Source organism: Myotis brandtii, unplaced genomic scaffold, assembly GCF_000412655.1.
Source record: "Myotis brandtii unplaced genomic scaffold, ASM41265v1 scaffold344, whole genome shotgun sequence".
Taxonomy (NCBI): domain Eukaryota; kingdom Metazoa; phylum Chordata; class Mammalia; order Chiroptera; family Vespertilionidae; genus Myotis; species Myotis brandtii.
Window position 1 is genome coordinate 5,344,351 of NW_005363247.1, and position 18,173 is coordinate 5,362,523.

General features: G+C 35.8%; 1 long non-coding RNA gene across 1 annotated transcript in view; it reads right to left on the reverse strand.

Annotated features, from left to right (window-relative positions):
* The window catches only part of LOC102253206, a 123,673-nt gene that overhangs the window by 92,275 nt on the left and 13,225 nt on the right, over positions 1-18,173 (reverse strand). Inside the window, exons 2-5 of the long non-coding RNA XR_001363152.1 lie at positions 17,484-17,594; positions 4,588-4,708; positions 3,221-3,323; positions 2,296-2,392 (exon numbers count right to left, since the gene is read on the reverse strand). This is a non-coding gene — a long non-coding RNA (uncharacterized LOC102253206). The remainder of the gene's footprint in view (positions 1-2,295; positions 2,393-3,220; positions 3,324-4,587; positions 4,709-17,483; positions 17,595-18,173) is intronic.

Consider the following 18,173-nt stretch of genomic DNA (forward strand, 5'->3'; position numbering starts at 1 on the left):
TGGGAGATGCGGGAAGAGACTGGACAAAAATCGTGCACCTATGGATGAGGACAGTGGGTGGGGAGTGAGGGCGGAGGGTGGGGCGGGAACTGGAAGGAGGGCAGTTATGGGGGGAAAAAAGAGGAACAAATGTAATAATCTGAACAATAAAGATTTAATTAAAAAAATAAAATAAAATAAAATAACAAAGAAAAAAAAAGAAGCTACTATGTTCCTCCTTGTGCTAAAAACTGAGGATATAAAAATTAGACACACCGCCTTTTTATTTGCCCTTAAGAAATATATAGTCTAGTTAAAAAGAGACATATAAATAAGTGTAATAAAATATAGGTTCTAGAATAACCTATGTACGGGAAAGGCTTACGAAGGTAAAGTTCACCCGGCCAGCGTAGCTCAGTGGTTGAGCATCGATCCATAAACCAGGAGGTCACGGTTCAATTCCTGCTCAGGGCACATGCCTGGGTTGCAGGCTCGATCCCCAATCCCGGGCATGCAGGATGCAGCCAATCACTGATTCTCTCTCCTCATTGATGTTTCTGTCTCTCTCTCTCTCCCTCTCCCTTCCTCTCTGAAATCAATTTAAAAATATATATTAAAAAGAAGAAGGTAAGATTCACTGGCAGAGGACAGTAATCAGGAGAGGCTTCAAAAAAATAACAAAGCTGAGTCTTAAATGAAAAGTTGCTACTTACCAAGAGCAAAGAGGAAAGATCATAATGGTAAGAAGGAAAATATAATGAAGATTAAAAAGTACCAAATAACAAATCATGGTAGGATGACTACAAGCTATTTAGTCTAAGACCGACATGTAAGGAGTATATATGATATTAAGTGGTAAGGGAGGGCTGCCAGAGGTAAGCCTAAAGCAGTATGCTATGGCTCAGTAACAAAAGACCTTGTACATACACTAAAGAGAACACAATCTATCTTTTATAAACAATAGAAACCAACAAAGGATTTTAAGTATAAAAATCATAGGATCATAGATTTCCATGATGTCTAAACAACTTATGCATTTGGCTTTCCTCAACAATGATCAAACCAACATTTCACATTTAATTATGCATCTGTTAGAGAACTATCACCATTTTAGCCTACCTGTTTTATATCATATGCAAATGATTTTCCAGAACAAGGGTCTCAGCCTCTAGCAAACTTGTGAGTAAAATAATAATTCTACTCCCTGAAAAGTGGGGTAGATACTAAAGATACACCAATTTCCAAGGGATTCATCAAGATTCTACTTAAAGAATTCATACATGTGATATATGCACTTGCATATACACACAACATTAAATATTCATAATCTATTGACAGATTGTCAAAAGTTATGCCCACGTGAAGTCACAAAAGCAAATGTTTTGGCCAGTCACATTTTGGTGTGCCTTAAGAAGCAGTATAAAATCACTGTGAACTAGCCAGACTGTTTCATAAGTGAAGCAGTTCAGTCCTGAGTTACATACATAAAAACTTCATGCAGCTTAACACAGAACTTCTAAATAGACCACAGAAGCTCTGAGGTCTGGAATCCTGGGTCAGCCACTTGTGCAAATTATTACATTCTTGAGTCTTAGTTTTCTTGTCTATAAACCTGGGGCAATTATTCTTACCTCATATAACTATTGTGAAGATATAATGAGATATAGAAAGCACTTAAGCATAGAACTAAGCAAATATTCATTATTCAATAAATAGTATTTTATTATAACTACACTAGAAATTATTCTAGCTATGACAAACTCAAGTTTATACACTAACTAATTTTGTTAGACTTGCATTATTAAAGAAATTTCCAAAATCTAGTCCAAATGAAAATGTTTGAGGTAGGCCAAATGTGAAAATAATAATCATCATACTGAGGCAAATCATATAAAATAATGTATTTAAGAAAAAAAATTTTTTTTAAATGCATCAAGTTACACTGACTAATTACTTATAAAGCATGGGAAGAAAGAGTCCAGTCTTTTTTTTCCAAATATTGAATTTTTAACATCCAGAGGGGAAAAGTATCTCGTTTTATGCTAGAAAGTTGTATGAATATATATGCATATATCCATAAGAGGTCAAAAATAAAACCACAGTTCAAATCATCTAGTGGGGAATTTGGAAAAATTGAAAGAGTCCAATCTTAATATAGAGATACTCAGAGCCTTTGTGAGGAAAAGAAAATTGTACAATAAAACTTTTTCTCAAATTATAGTGCCATGTTATTACCTCTTTTAATTTTATGGCCTCTTACAAAAAAACATACAGTACAGATAGTAAGGCTGGTTATAATCATGTAATGTCATGTACCTGTAGTATAAGGAACCCCTTCTTACAGTTAGGCCTTTCATCTGCCTTCAGTGAGCATCAGTCCTACCAGTCTGTGACTTTGGGATTTGTTTATACCCTGAAAGAAAGAAAATAAAAATGTGATAACAGCAACAACCAAAAAAAAGCAGAATACTAGCAAAGCAAGACTATAAAAGAAAATTTACTTTGACAGCCTGACAAATAAATGACTCAATTGAAAACAACTAGAAAAAATGAGGATCAAAGCAACATTAGTAACTGTATCAAGTTATTTCTGTATACTCCCATATGTTTACATATATACTTGAATATGTACATAATTCATGGTCAGATAAGATTGGGTCAAATCACAAAAGTACTTAGTAGAGTAAAATGAAGTTATGATTATTAAATATGTATTAAATAATATTGACCTGAACTACAGATTGCTAAGCAAATACATTACTAACTCTTATAAAATTAAACATATGTAGTCATCCACTATATCTCTGAATAGCAAGCATTAATGATGGCTACCAGTTGAAAGACCAAAATGGAAGAGAATTTTCAGATTGATAGTGAAATTTCCTGAAATCAGTAATATGTTTTAAAGTAAGTATAGAACAGGTCATTCTGTTCAGCCAATATTCATCCAAACAAAAGTCATGAATTATAAGTTAGTTAACATGTGTTATATGGAAATAAGAATGAAGGTGAGAGAGAAGTTAATCAAACTACTTTTAGGTATATTCATAAACACCAAATTATTATTTCCATTCTTTTTCATTGTTAGGTTATTCCTGTGTGATCCTTATACTCAAGTAATAAAGCATTATGGTTTAATATCTCATAAAACAAAATTTAAACCAACCTATCACTTGATAAAACTGAAAACATAAAATAATACTAGCATGATCTTTCCTGTATGAAAATGACACTGACTCACCATCCGTAGAGATGAGTTTCAAGTTGTTTTTCCACAATGGAAATGGACTTGCTGATCGAGCCAGTTTCCTTGCCAAAGTTCCCTGGTGAACGAAAGCTTTTATCTGCAGGATGAGTGTTACCAGTAGTTACAGAAAACAACTAAATTAAATAATCAACATAGAAATTAAACTTGTGCCTTGATCCCAAGCCACTATGTTCTGATGACCTACAAATAAAGCCACAGAAATATATAAACACTGTATAATACTTACATACAAAGTTGTACATGCATTTCCTTAGACACATTCACTGTATTCTATATTTACTGAACTAAAAATACAATCAGAGCCTGACCTCTTCCCTAAATAAAAATCTTCTGAGCTGTCTTAGATAAAAGAGATTGCTTCTGACATGTAAAATCAGAAGTATAGAATGAAAATGCTCAGAACATGAAAGCATGTCAATTTTACATTCCTCATCACAAGTAGCAATAACTGAGGAAATTACAGAATATTTTTGTTAATGTTAGCAATATTCTCAATAGCATTAAGTGTAATATGACTACAGGCAAAACTACTTTGACATTTCCAGAATTCTGAAAAATATGTCAACTTTTTATGAAGAAAAATATTTTTGTTACTAGCTACAGTGTTCATTCATACTAATACATGCAAAGGTTTTGTAATTAAATATTTCTGATATGAAATTTTATCAGTTGCTTGCTCAATCTCCATATGAGTTGAAGAGCTGGTTAAACATTACGCAAAGACGTAGTTCAGAGGTCCTCAAACTTTTTAAACAGGGGGCCAGTTCACTGTCCCTCAGACATTCCACACATGCGCACTGCAGGCCCGGGACAAGTCGGCTGCTAAGCAGGACAGGCAGCCGAGGCAAAAACACCCGGCGGGCCGGATAAATGTTTTCGGCGGGCCGCATGTGGCCTGCAGGCCGTAATTTGAGGACGCCTGATGTAGTTTTTAAGTATAAGTAAAAATAATGTGCCCTGACCGGTTTGGCTCAGTGGATAGAGCGATTTGAGGACGCCTGACGTAGTTTTTAAGTATAAGTAAAAATAATGTTATGTGTTTCTTTATTATCTAAGAAAATAAAAGATTAGATTAACATCTGTTAAAAATCAATGAGAAAGAGTTAACAACTAGGCATAATTCAAACAAACTCACAATGCTAAGTATCTATGAGCAAGGCACTCACTATATCGGGGTTCTGTGAACAGGTGGTACACAATCTCAAAGAAATCACAATATTAATATTATTGAAACATTCCATTTTCAGTTCTACATACTTGTTTGCAATAACAAACAGCTAAATTCTAACCCAGATCCTCCGCCAAAACAAAGGATGAGGTGGAAAAGCATGGCATCATACCAGCTCATTGTAGCTGCCACAGGGATGAGGCCCTGGGGCTCCTCTTGCAAGTGAAGATAAGGAAATTTCAATAGAGATGTTGAGAACATCTGCTAAACCTGTGATGTAGGTCTACTGTCACCTGTAGACAAATAAACTTTGTTAATTTTAAGACACTAAAAATATTCCCAATCACAATTCCATTTTAATGAATCATTCTCTTTAACAACTCTGTATTACATTCATTACCATCATCCCACACCAACTTACCGAAATTGAGTCGTCCACTAAACTGCAAACCCGAAAGTTCCTCTTCATTTTAGTTTCCCATTTCCACAATGCCCAGCTGAGCACCTTACAAATTGTAAATGTTTAATAAATGTTTGATAAATTGAAGTTAACTAGTCATCTTACTCCCTCACCTGTTACCCCCCACCCCCAATAATCACTTATTCTAGCTATAGCCACCATTCCCGATGAAAAGACAGGATATTATTCATTCTGTAAACATTTTTGCTTGAACACCTACTGGGTACCATGTTAACTACAATGGATACTAGTGTAAGTAACATCTGATTCCTGTCCTTAAATAACTCAATCTAGTGAGAAAGATAAAGATGGAAATTAGCCATTGTAACATCCTGTAATCAGTTTATAACAAGTTTTGTAGAAAGTGCTACAGATACTAAAAGGAAGTGAAAACTGGCTTAGAATAAAAGCTTTAGAAAGGAAATGACATGTGAGATGAGTACTAAAGAATGAGTAGCTCCTGGACGGAGGGAGAAATACAGAAAGGGCACTCTCAGTGGAGAGAAGAGATGAAAAATTATAGAGCTGCAAAAGGGCACATGATATTCTGAGAACTTCAAGAAACTTTTGGGAAAGTAGCAGATGAGAAGAAAAAGGCATGAGAAATATTACAGAAATGCCTTATTATGCTAAAAAGCTGGACCTCTGTCCTGACTGAAGGAGGTAAGCCAGGAGAATGACGTGATCATTGAAAAGATGTTGAAAGCAATGGGGAAGATGGGAGGAAGGACAAGACTGAAGGCAAAGGACCAAATCAGACAAGACAAAGCAGGTATGACCTAATGGCTTATGTAATTACGGTGACCCAATTCATCACTAATGACCATTAGGTCTGTTACCCAATATATCTCAAATTTAGATTTATATTTAGAGAATACAGACTCTAATGTATTTTCGAAAACTGTTTATGTGATACGATCTCAATGAAAAATCATGGCAAGAATTACAAAGAAATTACATCAAGATGCCAAAATGTTAATAATGACTAGCTCTGGGTAGTGGGGCTACAGGTCATGTTTTTCTTCTTGTTACTGATATATTTCAAATTTTCTACATGATAATATTTAAAATATATCCTAGGGCAATTGCTTGAAACTTAGCTAAAACTGGCATTAACCCTAAAGGGCCAGAGCCAGGATTCCTTGACAACATAATTGGCCCTGAAACCTCCCTTTAGCACCAAGCCCATCTATATATAAAAAAGCCCAGTGACTGAACGGCAGAACTACCAGAATGACCAGTCGACCAGTCGCTATGACGCACACTGACCACCAGGGGGCAGACGCTCAATGCAGGACCTGCCCCCTGATGGTCAGTGCACTCCCACAGTGGGAGCAGCCACTCAGAGGGCGGGTCCACAGCCACTCAGCTGACCAGGATGAGCAGCACTCCCATAGCGTGCCAATCCCTGCAGGCCACGCTCCCCACCAGTGCACGAATCCCATGCACCAGGCCTTTAGTTATACATAAAATGCTCATTCCTACATTAGGACCTAAACTCATGTCATTTTTGTTTCTTCTGCAACATCTGCTTGCCCTGAATGCCTACCTATATCCCAATTTGATCATACCACCAGCTATACCCATCTTGTACATACAATACCAATAGCTCATTATATGCCCCATACATCATGATATCCAATCATCTTTTAGTGAAAGCCTTTTTGAACAGTTCTCCAATTTGTTCTTCCAACAAGATTTTACAAGAATACTAGTGCAAAATCAGTCCTATTCTAGAACAAATATTCACACATGAGTCAGCTATAAATATACTAGTGGTCCGGTGCATGAATTCATGCACATTAAAAGGAAATTAATTAGAAGAAATATTTTAATATTGCTATTCGCCCTTTCTCTATAATAGAAGTGTCAACCAAATTCATGATCGACAGTAACAGATGGAAACACACACGTGCGATTGGCGCAAACAAGAGCTTTATATGTATTGCGCATGCGTGAGTCAACTTAGCCTTTTATAGATATAGAATAAACTTGCTTAATTAGACCTGCTTTCTGACTTAGCTAAACTTTTTCCAGCCCAGTGAAGCACCCCAACTTCTCTTTCAGGTAATTGTCAGCAACACAGCAGTAAATATCAACACAAAGCAGATTATTATTGTAGATCACGCAGGGAGAACAAAGAGTAAAATATTTAACTGCAGCAGTGTTTGACTATATTCTGCACAGTGAGAAAACCTGAAGTCATTTTCAAGGTCCACCATTTCTTACTTCTTTTCAGTCGGGTCAAGTTTCTAAACTTTCTAAATCTCCATTTTCCAGCTAATGAAAAGAAAATAGGATTCTACCAAGTCTCCTATCTACCTACTCCAGGACTTCTGTGAGGATCAAATGAGGTGAGGCATGGGCAAACGCTTCACAAACATTTGGTTAAAGTGTGAAATGTTTGCATCTGGCTATAAAGCAAGTTGTGTTCCTGGGCTGAAGAAACTGCAAGGAGGCTAGTCGCAAGCCGGGCGTTGCTACGTGACATCATTACCCAGAGCCCACAGCAACTGTTTCTGGGCTGGCCATGGGATCTCCGCAGCATCAGCTGCGATTTGGTGGGGTGTCGCTCGCTCTGGGGTAGCGGCAGGGCCTGTGTCCCACTTGGGGGAAGCCGAGCGTTGCTTTGTCGGCCAGGTCCACGCTGCTGTTTCTTGTAAATGGCAAGTGTGCGTCATGGCAGCTCCTGTGTTGAGCGTCTGCCCCATGGTGGTCAGTATGCATCATAGCAACCAGTCAGACAGTGGGAAGGACACTTCGCATATTAGTCTTTTATATACATAGATGCGCATATAATTATACTGCTGATTTGATAAACTGCAAATTATGTAAATAACCACTACTAAAGTGTTTCCAAATCTATTGTCTTAGAAAAAAATTGCCTACTGCTATGGGTTGAATTGTGTCCCCCCAAAAAGATGTTGAAATCCTAACTCTCAGTACCTGTAAATGAGACCTTGTTTAAAAATAGGATCTTTGCAAATGATCGAGATAAGATAAGGTCATTAGGATGGGCTCTAATCCAATATGACCAGTATCCTTATGAATAGGGAACATTTGAACAGAGAGGACACCATATGAAAAGGCAGGCAGGGATTAGGGTGATTTACATCTACAAGCCAAGGAACACCAAAGATTGCCAGCAAATCACCACAAGCTAGGAGAGAGGCATGAAATGGATCCTCTCCCTCACAGCCCTCAGAAGGAACCAACCCTGCCAACACCATGATTTTGTACTTTTAGTCTCCAGAACTGGGAGACAATAAATGTCTGTTGCTCAAGCTACCCCATATTTGTTACTTTGTTACAGCAGTTCTAGCAAAATAATATACCTACTAAGGGAAACCATGATTTTTTTCCCTGAAAGCCACTAAAGACAAAACCATTTTGAAGAAAGATTGCAAAAAATTCCTTGCTATTAAGTTTTCAATCTGGTAGCAAAAGTGCTATTTAATAGCGAAGCCAACCTACTGCCAAAAAAAAAAAAAAAAAACCACCTCTCAGATATGAGTCATCCTTCATCCTCTAGTACCTTTTATACATACAGCATCACATAAACTCTGGAGAATATCATTACCCTATAAATACCGGAACATGAAAATAACATGAAATTACATAGATGTCCCTTTGTTTTGTAAGAGTGTTATTCTATGGAATTGTATGTACCTGTGAGAATCTAATTGACCTATAATAAAATCAGAAGGTAGCATAATGAGTTACTTGATAAGGCGCACTCAAATCAACATGGATCAGGAATGGGCTGTGGAGTGAAATACTTTTTGAACTCCTGCTCTGTTACTCATCAGCCATGTGATCTAAGCAAAAAACTTAACCATGTTTGGGCTTCAAATTCTTCATCAGTATAATGGGAAATTTATATTTTACATGAATAGATCAAATAATATATGCGATGTGCTTAATATATAATGATGATAATGGGGTTTTAATAGTTTTATAAAAAGTAATAATCACCCAAAAAAGAAAGAAAAAATAAAATTCATAAATTAAGGGTTTACTTTTTTCCTTTATTTGGAATTCATTGGGGTGACACTGGTTAACAAAATTATATACTTTGCTAGAGTAGGACAATAATTAGGCAAGCTTATATGAAAATAAAAGTATTGCCTTTGGCTACTTCCTTACTATAAAATGTAGGACCTTCAAAATCTTTCAACCATTTGCTAAAACTCAAAACACATTTAAACTTATTAATATTGGAACTGAAATACAAATAGGATATTGGTGACTTTGGGCTCTATCATAGACATCAGTTGGAATGTGGCTTTCAAAGCTCTTATAATAACACTCCTTTATTTCCTCAGATCACTAAGCTCTAGCCAGTCCAAAAAAACTACAACTTAGACTGATATCAGGTTAATTGTAATAGTATGACATAATCCACTGTAACCTTCTACCAGGTATTACTGCTGTAGTTTTTGCCTCTTTTTAAATATAAAACTTGTTAAATTAAAATATACATCTCAAAAATGTAACTAGTTGAAAAGGGACTTATTTTGGAATTTATATACTCATTTTGAGAAATGTGTAAATAATGCAAAGCCCAGTTGATCACCAAAATTCAAAAGGACCTTGTTATATCTTATAAACATTCTACACAAAATACAAATTATATTTCCACTGCTAATCATAATAGTACTTATAAACTAAAATTTATATCTACACCTACACATTAAATAGAAGAAACTAAATAATTAAGTCCAAAAAGACTGCAAATATTATAAAGAGAATGGTAGTATTTTTGTTAACCTTTTTATATAAAGGTTATCTATCTACATTGGTCAAATTTGTTGGAAAATATATCAATAATCCAATTCTTGTGAGAAAGCCAAACAGTATTCATTCTTAGCATCTTTTACACTTTGATGAACTATAAATACATATTGAATGCTATATTAAATTCAGTAATATTAGCATCAAAGTAATGTGGGGTCAAGACCAATCATAGGTGTTTTTCTAAATATTTATGAAAATATGTTTTGCCTTCATACTTAGTATAATTCCTAACTTAAACTCAAATAGATTTTGTTAGTTGAGATGTAAAAAAAATGAACCTCCTTCTTGCTAAATACGCAACATAAAGTCCACTTTTCCAAAAATATTGTTACAGAAGTATTTTATTTTTTACTTTTTGCAGAGAAATAATTAGGTTGGCATACTCAAGTTAAACAAAATTACTTATAGTATTAAGAAAAATTCTTAGACCTTATATTTTTAAAAAACTGACTTGAAGTTAGCAACGGCCATATTCTATTTATTCAAGATACTCTATTAAGAATACAATATCATTTTGATTGACACCAAATTATAATTCTAAAATATTTTTCAAAAAGTGGATAGAAAAAAAACTTAAATATATTTTCTTTTTTCTTAAAATACTAATATTAATAAATATTAATAAATAACACAAATACATTACATTAAGAAAACATAATCTATTAAATTATTGGCAAAAAGACCATACTGATTATTATACCATTATCCCTGAAGGCAGGGATTATGCCTTTATCTACCTCATATACCTTAAACATGAAAAGAACTCAATAAAGTGTAATTTTCTATATCTCAAAAACAATAAGCACAACAGTAACGTAATTATCCTAAGAATTATGGGAAATAATCCTAGTGAGCAGGCAAATTTAACATTAATAGAAGAAAATTCTATGTCTCTTACCATAGACAAATTCTGAAGTCACAGCTAAAAATTATGCATTGGTTGTGTCAACAGAAAATATACAACCAATGCCAGTTTTGAAATAATCTCAATTTGATCTAAAGTGAAGTCATTAAGAACTGAGTAGAAAAAGTGAAGATATTAAGAAACTATAATCCTACTATTCTATATGGCAAAAAAATATAACCTTTTACCATGTTCTGTTATTTCTGTAAACACCACATAACTTTTCCACAGAGAGCAATTTTCACTAAGAGAGTAAGGTAACACATGTGGATTGTATATGGACTATCCATTCTCATGTCTCACTGGGGTCGTTCTGGTTTTGCATTGCTGATTTGGTGGTTAAGATTCCATATTCTCACCACCATCAGGCAGATTCATATTGTGATCAGGAAGAAAACAGGTTAGCCAGGGGCTTGTTTCCTTTACCCACACCTTTTCTCATGAATTTCATAAACTTGCTAGAGCAACATGGGGACATTTAACCAGTGCAGAAAATTCCTTACATTACATATTACAGATGTTCACCAGAATTTTCAACTAGACAAGAATTACCTTTTGAAATCTTTACACACACACACACACACACACACACACACACACACACACACACACCTTTCCTCCAGATAAAAATGCTATAGAAATGAAAGAAATCATTTTGGTCTAAGCAAATAAACCAATAATTTAGGCTAAATAAAAGGGATATCTGATTATGTTGGATCTCTCCTCCCCAACCTAATATGCTAGGGAAATTTTCTTACTAGAAGCTGCTGAACACATAAGATAATTGACCTAAACTACTCAGAAAAAAATGTTATATGGTTTGCTTGTTAAAACACAACCACCCTGGAAATATTTATAGCATTGGCAAAGCCACTATTAGTAGCTTCATCTGCCCTAAAGAAAAATGATTCTATTATTACAAGTTTCCAAAATCACACAAGCCTGTGGATAGTCCAGAGCAGTGGTCAGTCAGCTAATTTATTAAACCAACTTTTTGGTCTTGAAGCAACAGATTTTGGAAAAGGTGGTTTTACAATAAGATACATAACTCCACATCTAGTTATAATGCTATTTTTTCATAGAAGAGGCATGATACTGTGTGAATATTATGAGTCAAGCCTACTCATCTCAACTAAGAATGAATTAAATTTATTAGAGTGAAAACCTGAGAGAAAATGTACATGCATGTAATTCTAAATTGCTATTTTTAGAATGGGGTTTTTCTCCAAAGGGATTTTAAAATGTGTTTCCACGTTATTCTATTTGTGCTGCTTTCACTTTAGCACTCCGGTAAGTTGGTTGCTAAACAGAAACAAAAAGCAAACTTATTTTCAAATAGAAAGTGGTTTGTGATTTGACCATAGAATAAGCTATATTTAAAAAAAAAAAAATCTGTCAAAGCCCTACCTGGTTTGGCTCAGTAGATAGAGTGTCAACCTGCTGACTAAAGGGTACAGGGTTTGATTTCTGTCAAAGGCACATGACCAGGTTGCGGGCTCGATCCCCAGTAGGGGGCGTGCAGGAGGCAGCCAATCAATAATTCTCTCTCATCATTGATGTTTCTAACTTTCTCTCCCTCTCCCTTCCTCTCTGGAATCAATAAAAACATATAAAATAATAAAAATATAAAAGACCTGTCAAAGTCCTGACTGCCAAAATATATTGAAATTGAGATGCATGTACACATAAGGAGACACTTGCATTTTCCTGGTCCAGTTACCACACAGAGATCAGAAAATTAACTGTAAAGTAAGGTGCCTATCGAAAGCCTCATCACACCCAAACTATTATTCTTTCCAGAAAAGTCCAGAAGGGAACCACAGGCTCTGCAGGACACACAGTGTTCTTCTATAAGTAACTTCCAGACTGATATGACTCCAATATTTTACCCACAGAAAAGATATTCTAAGAGGGAAACTTTCCTGCATGCACAATCCCAAAATCACACGAGCCTGTGGATAGTCCAGAGCAGTGGTCAGTCAGCTAGCACCCAAAAGCTGACAATGTGAACTAAAGAAAAGAGTGCTTGAATGGAAGTCGGGAGAACTAAGTTTTACCAGTATAACCAGCTCTGGGATTTACTATTCTGTTTCGGGCAAGTTAGTTAACTTCTCTGGACCTCTGTCTTATATTTATTTTGTTTTATTTTGTTTCATGTGGAAAACAAGAGGTAATCAAAAAACGTTTTGTAATTATGGCCAGGAGGCCATCAGACAACATGTAGACCTATCCCCGACTTCACAGATGAGGACAATAAAGCAGAGGAACATGCCCAGGCATTTAAAAGGACAGTTCACTTATGTCAAAATTCTAGACCATGTAAAAAAAGGTACTTATAAGGCAGAAAGGATTAAAATCATCAAGTTTAAGATGATTATCATCTTTTCAGGAAGAGCTTCAGTTGTACTGGTAACATTTCATTTCTCAAATTGAGTTTGGAGTACATGGAGTTATATGTATGATTTTTTTATTTTTTGTTTGAAATAGTTTCTAATCATTTTTTTAAGTAACCACCAAAACATCCTTAACCGAAAGATTTCTCTGAAAATTTAAAGGTCAATGGAAATAGTATGTGGTTTCAAACATTCTCCTGCTGAGTTTGAAAGGTAAATATCACTGTGTCCCCCTAATATAAGAAAAAAAAAAGTGAAATAGGCTATAAATAAATACACACACACACACCACACACCACACACACACACACACAATCTTCCAGCTTAGTAAAATATAAACAGTACATAAGTGGCACAAAACACAAAATAAACTGTATTATTAGTATCATTATTGCCCCTTTAAGGATATTGAGTGAGGCCCTGGCCAGGTCGTTCAGTTGGTTAGAGTGTCGTCCTGATACCCCAAGGTTGTGGGTTCGATCCCGGATCAGGGCACATACAAGGATCAACCAACGAGTGCATAAATAAGTGGGACAATGAGTTGATGTTTCTCTTTTCTCTCTCTCCCACTCAAATCAATAATTTCAAAATGTTAAAAATATATATATTGAGAGAAACAATAATAATTTGTACTCCAAACATGCCTAAGATAAATATATTCAAGAGTCACATCTGAGAGCCTCGTACTCAATCATCAGGTTGTTTGTTTGTTTGTTTGTTTTTACTGAGACAAAAAATAAACTGCAATGATTTACCTAAAGTAAGCAAACACTTTTCCAAACCTCTACACGAAACTACCTGTAAAACTAAGTGTCTCTAAAATCTCTGAAATTTTCCAACAAGAAAGTATAGGTCATTCAGCAAAATATATTTACTGTATACTACCATAATAGCTATTTAATTGTTATCATTATGATGCAGATATATAATGGAAACAGATGTTCCTTTTTCCTTTCAGCAAAGCACAGGAAAAGCTCAAACTTGCTGATACTGCATGGACTACTACCATAGCACAATAAAGGAAAAAAGACATTAGCACATGACAATATTAGTTTTTACTACACAACTAATTGCATAAAAAGTATAACTTCAGATCATTAAATCAATATAATTTTCAGCACTACAGAAGGGAAACAAATAGATTTGTATAACCAGCCTATTTCACATCTGCAGTTGGGAAAATACTTCTGAGAAATTAAGTATATGCAAAATACTACCACTACTTTCAGAACACAAGGAAAAGATTGTTGTTCTGTTTTATTTGCTCATGTAACATGAATTGGAATGCTGCCTCTACAGAGGAATTTTTTTAAACAGTGCCGGTACAGAGTGAAAAAACCTTTCTAGAAAACAATTTGGCAATCAATATTAAAAACCTTAAAATACAGTCTATACCCTCAGTCCAAGTAATTTCTATTCTAATAATATATCATAAGAAAATAACCACAGGGATGATTAAAGATTCATTTAAAATGTTATTCATCATAACTTTATTTATAATGGAAAATTAAAATCTAACTCTCCAGTGGTAGAATGACAATTAATTAAGTTATATATGTTAAAACATTATACAGTTAATATAAATGACTTTAATAATAATTTTAATTATATACAAAAATTTTTATTCTACTACACAAACTGAAAAAAGCAGAATATGAAGTGATGTCTACATATTTTTATAAATATATATAAAAACATATAAGTGTTTGGAGGAAAAAGGCTTAGAGAAAATACATAAAATGTCATTTTTAACTTGTGAAAATTCTCTATTATGAGCAGATACTACTTTTTAATTAGAAAAGTGATTTTTTCTTTAAATAATTAAACAATTCTATTTCTATGCTCTAATACTCTCTGTCCTTGTCCAAAGTTACTGAAGATTCTTTGGGTCAAATAATTCTATAAATATTTTAGGTAAATTGCTTTAAGTTACATTGATATGTTATTTGATCCTAAAATCTGGCATAGAAAGAAAAGTATTTGTCAAGTACATAGACAACACATTTTTTTATCCTGAGTTAAACAGGATCCTCACAAAATAGAGAAAAATTTTATAGGATAAACATTATAAATGTTTACTTAAGAGCTATTAACATAATGTGTTTTCAGTCACCATGTCAAGGAAATTTTTCAATTAAAAATATTTCTAAAGCAAATAGAGTACCCTATTAATTGCTCTCCCAGTTTGCCAATAAAAAGTTTGACACAGCTTTTGTAGGACTCCTAGTTTCATGATTGTATTTTTAAGAGAAGAAGCTGATTTGTCTTAGGCTATTACTGTCTACTACTTCTAGAAGTCTTAAGGAAAGGTGGGAAGCAGCAAATTCTGGCAATCTGCCTAAAGAGAAATCAATGAAACAAATTAATCCTTCGCAGGCTGCAATGACACAGTAATCCATCATTCAGAGCTGCTTTTATATACCAAATCAGAGAGCAGAGGACGGAGCCCTGGGGGACATCACAGACAACAACTTACACCAACACTGGGAAAATACTGAGGAATCAGTTTATTTAAAGAGGATAGATTTCAGTTGATTGCCTATTTTGTCAAAGATTTTTTTCTTTCACAGTGTGGGGAACCCAAGGCCCAATGACTCTATCTTCAGAATTCAGTACCATATATGCTTGCTGACATCAATAGGGATGAATGTTTATAAATAATTAGCATCATTAATCAGTATGAACAAATATCTGGCTAAAGTAATATTACTTTTTCCATTAAACTTCCAGGTGTTAAATACATTCCCAATTTTCAGTAGGGACTAACTGTAAATTTACATAATAATCAACAATTTAACTGACCAATTCCTGGTAAACCACATTTGAGATATTTTTTTACACATAAAATGTAACCATCTAAGATGTGCATAACTTCCTAAGTACTGTGTTAAGTTTAAAGACTTGAAAATTTTAATTTCATCTCTTGTGGAATAAATTTTAATAAGCAAATCAGATTCTAAATCAATAACTTGTTTTAAAACCATAAATAGTACTTTGGCTTGTAATTATAGTTGACAGTGCTGAAAGATAAATTTAAATGTGGTTTCTTTTTTTAAAATAAACTTATAATCAATGTATAGCCATACATTCACACTGAGTATATTTATTTATGCATATACAAAAACATATGCATCTAAATTTATTGGTGCTTATGTAGAAATTTATGCACCTGAGTATGTTTTACTAGAGTAATGCATTCTGAATGGAAGTATATTCCCTAGATGAAAACTAATGAGAAAAACTATAAAGTCAAAGTATATTACCACTGTTAAATACATCATTTTCATGGTTAAATGTGAGGAATTAGTGAAAGAAAGGGATTTTCAAGAAATAAACAAGCAAAACTTGTCACAATGGTCCCAAATATCTAATCATAAACCCAAAACAGAAAAAGAAGGTTAAATAAATGCTAACTAGTCAATTTTTGAATGGCATCTTCGATTCTGAGGCCCATGGCCATATGATTGTAATTCCTGGCTATGCTGATGCATTTTTAATTCAATGCATGGATCTAGTATTTATTGATTTAATAAGGTTAGGGGTATTACATTGTTGCTGCTACTGATGAACTGTCAGCAATTTAATCTAGTGAAATCTTACAGAGGAATATATATATTTTAGAGTTGTGAGAGACACTAAACAGCTATGTAAATGTAATCCCTTCATTACCCAGGACAGTGGCAAAAGCAATGTCCCTTCTTTCCCAGACTGCTTTGGGCTCCAAACATTTTCTAAGAGGTTGGCTACCAATAGACCGAGGTGACACTGAAAGGACTGCAGCACCGTCTTGCAGGTTCTCCTTCAAAACGTTAGCCACAGCATCATTGATGCAGACGGAAAAGAAGGGAGAAAATTCACTTTCTCAAAAGCCATTCTGCCAAAAATACAACCAAAGGAGATAGGCTTTAAAGGCTCTATCCAAGTAAGGAGGTATTATGTGATCCAGAATTTAAAAGGGGGGGGGGGTGCGGGAATCCACCTGAATTTGCTGAAACAAACACTTGGGGACTATTAGAAAGCTTTCTGCGCTGCTGTGCTACCCTGCTTGTGGGCTTATTTCCCCAACCTGGACACCTGGGGAGCATGTTGTGCTCCAGCTTCTCCCTGACTTTGAAGAAATGGATAACCTAAGAAGCGCGCTGTTGCTGGGGTCAGTAAAACTATGCTAATTGCTGAACCTAATTGCTTCAAGCAGTCCTGCCTCTAAACAGGGAGAGCACAGTGGATGGAGTCAGTCTGTTCCTAATAAAATGAAGAAGCACTGAATTAAATTCCCAAGGAAGGCACTATAAAAGTTTCCACAGTGTAACCAAATGACTTCACCTCTGCTATTACCCCTAGGATGACATCTTTGAAAGAAAGCAGACCCCAGTCAGGCTCCATATTCATAAATTGGCTGAGCTTAGGCCAGTGAATCTGGATTGATTTAAAAAGGTTTTTTCATCCTTCCAATCAAATGAAGTCATTGTTAATTAGATGCTTTCTGTTAACAATGTCACTCTTCTCCACATTACCTGCTCACACTTGCAGCGCCTCTAGTGCAACATCTGGAGCACCAGTCCCCCTGCCATCGGTCCTCACGAGTTTGGCGGAGGCTGGTGGTATTTCCGCTGCTCGATCCCTGTCTGAAGGAAGACACGGCTCAGTGTGCTGCTGGTGAGACACATACCAACTTTCCAGTGTGAGAGGCTATGAAACAATCTCTAGGAGAACTCTTCTCCCAAACTCTCTTTAAAGGAACTACACAGCAGTGTCCCTGTGCTGTTCCCGCTTTGTAGATGGATGTTTTAGAAAACGCCTAAGGCCACAGTCAACTCCCACTGACCAAGCTCCTGCTCACACTACACAACCGGGTTAAGGCTGCCCAGCCGCGCCCGGGGCCTGGCCACCGACCCCGTTGGCCTGAGGCAGACTGGCCGCTGGAGGCTGGGCCACTGGGAGCAGCCCTGGGGGCGCTCTGGCAGGAGAGAGGAGGGCGAGCCAAGGGCTCTCCATCCACCCGGTCCCTGAACCTCACCACGTCCGGCAGAGGCTGCCTCACACTCTCTCGGGGCCCATTCCAAAGAAGTTTGCGTGCGCCACCCCCACCCCCACCCCATCGGGCCTGGCCTCCTCCTGGGATCTTCCCGGGAGCAGGCCTGGGACTTGGTCACTGCGGGATGGGGTCTTCAGAGCCAGCCAGGGCACGGCTCCTGCCGTCCGAC